The sequence below is a fragment of the Apis mellifera genome, linkage group LG5, assembly GCF_003254395.2.
Source record: "Apis mellifera strain DH4 linkage group LG5, Amel_HAv3.1, whole genome shotgun sequence".
Taxonomy (NCBI): domain Eukaryota; kingdom Metazoa; phylum Arthropoda; class Insecta; order Hymenoptera; family Apidae; genus Apis; species Apis mellifera.
In genome coordinates this window covers 430241-436719 of record NC_037642.1, presented here as the reverse complement: position 1 = coordinate 436719, position 6479 = coordinate 430241, and positions in this window count along the sequence as shown.

Here is a 6479-nt window from a genome sequence, read left to right as displayed (position 1 = left end):
ATTTATTATTAATTAATGTCATATGAAATGTAAATAAAACAATTTTTTTCCTTGCTTATTGTTAAATCTTCTAGCTAAATTATTATATAAAATATAGCGATATACAGATATATAGAATAATATCATTCATAATTCACAATAATAATGGTTATGGTATTATTCCATTTTAACAAAATAATTATATAAACATAAATCACTATTGCTTTTAGGAACCAATTATTAGAATGCTGATATTCGTCTAATTAATATAATATTCTCTTTATTCTAAAAATTGTAAACCTTAATTTATTTATAAGTTTTTATCTGAATATATATTTTCATTGCACATTAAATAAATATCAGAATATGTATGTATTTTCATTGCATATTAAGTAATCTTAAAAATAAATTAGAGTAATACATTCTATTATAATATTGCTATTTACCGTCAATACGAAGATCTTTTTATTCCTAGATAAACTCATATTTCTGGACAAGTTACTACTTTATTTAATATTTCTGCATATCTATCTTTTTATTGAACTTTCCTAGCAATTAATTGTTTTAGAGAATTAATTAAGTTTTTTTTATTTATAGATACTTCTAGAAATTATTCCTAAATATATTCCTAAATATAATTGAATCTAAAAATTAAAATCTAAATATGTCGGTTAATTATTTATTAAAGTATAAACAATTTAACTTTGCATTAGAAAAAAATATTTTTAAATTTCTTAAATAAAAAATAGGCGGAAACAGATTATGACAATGTATAAAATGACAAATAAAACAATGTTATTGTTTTTCCGTTTTATTTTATTTAACGCAAATTTCAATTATTAATAATTTAATAAATAAATTTTAACTGACATTTTTGTATATTTTGTATTTATTTTAATCTCTAGAATTAACTCTCTAAAAATATATACGAATAATACAGAATATAATAATGAATATATATATATTAATATATAATATATTAATTATTTTATATATTCTTCTTTGGTTAAAAGAAAGAGATTGATTATCTTATTATCATTTGCTCTTAATCATAAATAATATTGAAAGTTTTGAGACAAATATCATTATCGTTTTAAGCAACAAGCCATAATATAAATAATTATGATTTCTTTTCAAATATTTAATTTTTAAATATCATTTTAATACAATTTTTGTAGGTTTATACATATACTAGCTCGAATAAGAGAATGTTTTATTGTTATTAATAGATATATGAAGTTTTTATATAATATTTGTGTAGCTTGATTAATTAAATGAATCAATGCTTCCATATTGAAATCTTGATGTGCAGGAACTAATATATTTTAAATTTTGAATTATTTTCCAATTTAAATTTATTATCTTCTAAATATATGTATTTTTGTAATAGGATTGTATTGTAATTTTCTCAATCTATTCTATCTATTTAATCTACATTTGATAATTTATTCAATTCTAATTTGCAATTTTTGTCAGATGATCAATTATATTTTGATTTTTTATTACTATTAAACTATCAAGCAGAATGAGAATAATCAGAATTAATTTATTTATTTTTTAGTTTATATTTTTTTATTTTTTATATTTTTTAGTTTAAAATTGTAAAAAATTAATTAAAACTTGCAAAGATTTACATTAGTTATTTCCAGATTATTCAAAAATTTTGTAAATTTATCATTCTAAATCTTAAACTCTTCAAAATTTATATATTTTTATATTCTGTATTTATTTTTAAATAATTTACATATTTTTTTAATGTTATCATTAATATCACCAGGCTCATATTCATTTCTTTGTTTAAATTATTTAAAAAAAAAACAAAAAAATTAATATTGTTTGAAAGTTTTCATATTTTTTTTTACAACTATAACCAACATGATCTTGATGAAATTAAATTTCATTATTGGATTTAAAAAAATATGATTAATAATCTAATTTATAATTTTCTCTTCTTATCTAATCTGGCCACTAAATTTCATTATTAAGGTGTTGAACTACTAGCTTACGAATCAGCTTTTTTTCATTTATGCAGAAGAAAAATGGCTCTTTCCATATCTAACGAATTTTTATAAAAAACTTTACTTATTATTATTATTTATTATATATACTTATTATCAACAGATTATATAACATTTCTTCACTTGCTTTATCGCTTACAATCACATTTTTTGTTAATTGTAATTTCACTGACTATGTAATAATGGCTAGTTTGATCTAACTAAAATAAAAAATATTTTTGATTCTTAAAGATTTGCATAAACATATTAACATGTATTTCTTTAATTTTTTTTATTTTTGAATCTTATTTTAAAAAGCATATATTAAATTTATTCTCTTGTATTTGCATTATAAAAAGCATTTCTATCTTTTATCTCAATATAACAATTTCTCAAGCTGTTTATTTAATTATAATTTTGATATACTAATTTTTAATATGTCCAATCAAACTAATGCTGCTTAAGTTAGTTAAGTTAATGATAATGATAATAATAATGAATTTATAATATTATTCTTCTATTATTTGATATATTACATTATAATAAAAAGTTTGTGTATGCTTTCCTTTTGCAAATTTTATTTATAAAACTTATATATTCAATTCTAGATTCTCTTTATTGATGCTTTTGAAATAAAAAGATTACATTTTAATTTTAGTATATAGAAAATATTTGACAAATGATTTTTTCAAATTTTTCAAAATCTAATAATTTTTTTTGCTATCAAAAATACGAATATTGATTTCAAATAACTGCCATTCATAAATACATTCATAAATTGAAAATATAAAACAAATCATTTCTGTGCATCATGTAACTTTCATAAAAATTATATATTATATATTTACATTTTCATTTGTTAAAAATAAAATTAAAAGTCTGCTTTATAATGTTTTTTGTTTGATTTATTCTTTTAGTTCAGAAAAATTATCTTTATTTTTATTGTAACATTCTCTAGCTTTGATTTATGCAATCTACATTTATGAAATCTGCCTCATTTTACTAGATATGAATGTATTTTTATTATATTCTTTTATTTAATTTTATTATATTTCTTCTATTGACAATTTTGATATTAAATTTTTTTTAATTACATTCAAGTTGTAGATTCCCATATAGTCATAAAATAATTACTTATTAATTAACTTGCAAATTTAAAATTAATAAAATTTTTATCATAATTAAATCGTTATCTATAATTTTCTCAGCAAATTTTCTTATTTTTTGTTTATGTATAATTTTCTAATTTTGCTACATGCATTGCTATCATTAAATTTTCAATTAAACCATTTTTTCTATAGCATATGAATCTTGATTTTTGAAGATTTTAAAATATTTATCAGGAAAAGATAATATAATAGATAATATAATAGATCTATTAAATTATATTTTTCTTATATTATTTGCTTCTTATTTGCATATAATTTCTTTTCAAATTTAAGATAATGAAATTTTGATTTCAGATCCATTGATTTTTATAAAACATTTTATCTGGAGCTATCTAGATAATGGATTTTTAATGACTTATTATTTTTTGCTCTAGTTATTATTATTTATTTCAATTCTATTGAAAAATAATTTTTTGATAATTTTTTGAAATAATTTTATAATAAATTTACATTTTTTACAGCATTTTATAGTATTCTTCTGATAGATATAAATAATGCATGTTTTCATTTCTATTATTGTGAAATTTTCAATGACAAAAAGAAATAACTGGATACTAAAATTTATGATTTCAAATATAATTTTGAAGTAATAATTTTAAATTTGAAATATAATTTTAAGCTAGTTAATGTTTATTTAATTTTGTCCAGAATAAGCATCGCTATATATTATTATATAATTATGTATTGTGATATTTTTAATATGTTCTGATAAAAAATTTTGCAAATTAAACAAAAATGCGAATTTCTTTTTTCTATTTTTTATCTTCCTGGATTTTTTAATTTTTTTTTTCATTATTTTTTAAATATTTTCTGCTTATTCAACTTTTATTGGATGTAAATCATTTTCTTTTAAGTTTAACATTTTATTTTTATTACTAGTTGTTTGGATTTTCATTTTTAAATTATATTTTTATATTTTTATGTAATATAAATAAAAAAAAGATGAAAATATAAATTAAATTGTGTATTATATAATATTTTCGCATATGCAATTCATTGTGTGTGTGTGTGTGTGTGTGTGTGTGTGTGTGTGTGTGTGTGTGCACACGCACGCGTGGTGTGCCTTTTCATTTTTTTCCTATACATTTTTTGATTGAAAAAGTTATACGTTTTTTAAATATTTAAATCAAAATTTAATAGTTTTTAAATGTTGGAAAATTTTAAATATATTTAATTACTCTTACTGTCTAAATTATATCTGATCTTGTGAAATGATTTTTCCTGTCATTTTTCCTTAATTGTTTGTTTTTATTAATTTTGCTTTAAGAGTATAGCTTAAATATTTATCAGATATTTTAAAAATATCTAAAAAATATTTTTTATATACACATTAATTGAATTAGAGTACTAGGGTAATATTTATAACTATATGTTTTTTATCTCTTTTATAATTTTTAAATCTCCTTTATTACAAATAATTATTTTGTTTATGAATCAACTTATATTAAAAAATATTTTGCTCTTTGAAGTTTTCCAATTTTTAAAAATTTTCAAAATTAATCTTGTATTCAATGCAAGTTAATAAATGTGTTTTTTGAAACAAAAGCAATTTTAGTACTATATTTTTTGTTATTTTTTTTTTTATTTTTCTTTCTCTTTATTTTTATTTCAATATTTTGGTAGTCTTATTTCTTCTATTTATTTATGTTTTCTTTCTTAATTTTCTTATTTGTTATATTATTATCATTATCTATGATTGAATTTTAATCTGATTCTTCTAACATTATTTCTATTTTTATATTGAAAAAAATTTCAATTATTTCCATCTTATTAAATCGAATCTGTGAAATAAATAAATTATCTTAATCTAAATATAAATTCAATAAATATTATTATAATGAAATTATATTATATACTATTTATATTATTATTATTAAATTTATATATAAATATATCATAATTCTGTATAAAGTTAACTTAGTTATTAGCTGATAACGATATAAAAATTTGTAATTATATTTTTTTCACATAAATCTTCGAATTATAATATAAAATCAATTGACTTATATTACTATTGAAATGAAGACGAATTTGGTCTGAATAAGTATGAAAATGATATAAAAATGAAATGATGAATTTATGTCACTGTTTACTTCATAGTTATTTGATAAAAAATTTTTTCCACAACATAAATATATAGATCAATATTACATAAAACAAATGAAAATCTCAATTTTTTTTTTTATATTACTTTTTTTATAATATTTCTTTCATAATTAGCGATACTATTATATTAAATATATAAAAATTATCATCATAGATAAAGATACATAAAGAAGTTAATTTTTATTACTATCTATTAGGATTGTTTCCCAAATTTCCTTTGAACATATGTTAGATGTTATTAAGAAGTTACTGTTTATATAGATAGGAAATATTTGTATTTTTTAAAAATTGTGTTAAAATTGTGAGACAAATTTGTTTTACTTTTTTAAATAATTTTACAAATTATTGCGTATCTGAATTTTTAAGATGTTTTAAGAATATTGAAAAATATTCTAAATATCTTCTATTAGAAAATAACAGAATTTCGGTAACTTTTTTTATATAGGACACCAGTTTTAACATATACATATTTTCTTTTTTTTTTTTTTATATAGTTATTTAATTTTTCAATTTTCATCTGTTAAATATTTAAATTTTGCGAATGTAACACTTAAAAGATTTGCTGCAAAATTTTCATTTTTTTAATATCTATAGTCTTTTGCATATAAACCAATTATATTAAATATCTTTGTTGCTTAGATTGTTTTTTCTGATTTACGAAAATATTATATTTATATTACATACAATATATTTATCAATTATTTTGAAAATATTATAGAAAATCAGGTCAGTTTCTTCAATTATCCAATAAAATATTAGAGATAGATTATAATAGAAATAGTAAGATTGCGAATTCATTTGATATTGTCTTTTTTTAATAATAAAATAAAATAAAATTACAAATGAAAAACAAATATAAAATTCAATATAGCGGCATAATATTAGATATATATAATATAATTTTGAATATAATATAATTTTTATATTTTGGACGATGGATCGATCAGTTGATAATTATAAAAGATAAAATTCTAAAAGATAATGATTGTTTTAGCTTAAGAATAAAAAAAATTTTTTGAAATTGATAATTTTTATGTTATAAGGACAAAGTTTTAATTACACTTCAAGTATATCTGTATTTCTGTATTAATGTATATTGTTATAGCGATATTTATATTCAGATGAAATTCGCAATAAATATTATAGAACATGAAGAAGATAATGATAGCATTAAATGTATCAATATACAATAATATTATATATATTAAAATTGTTATCATACAATGAA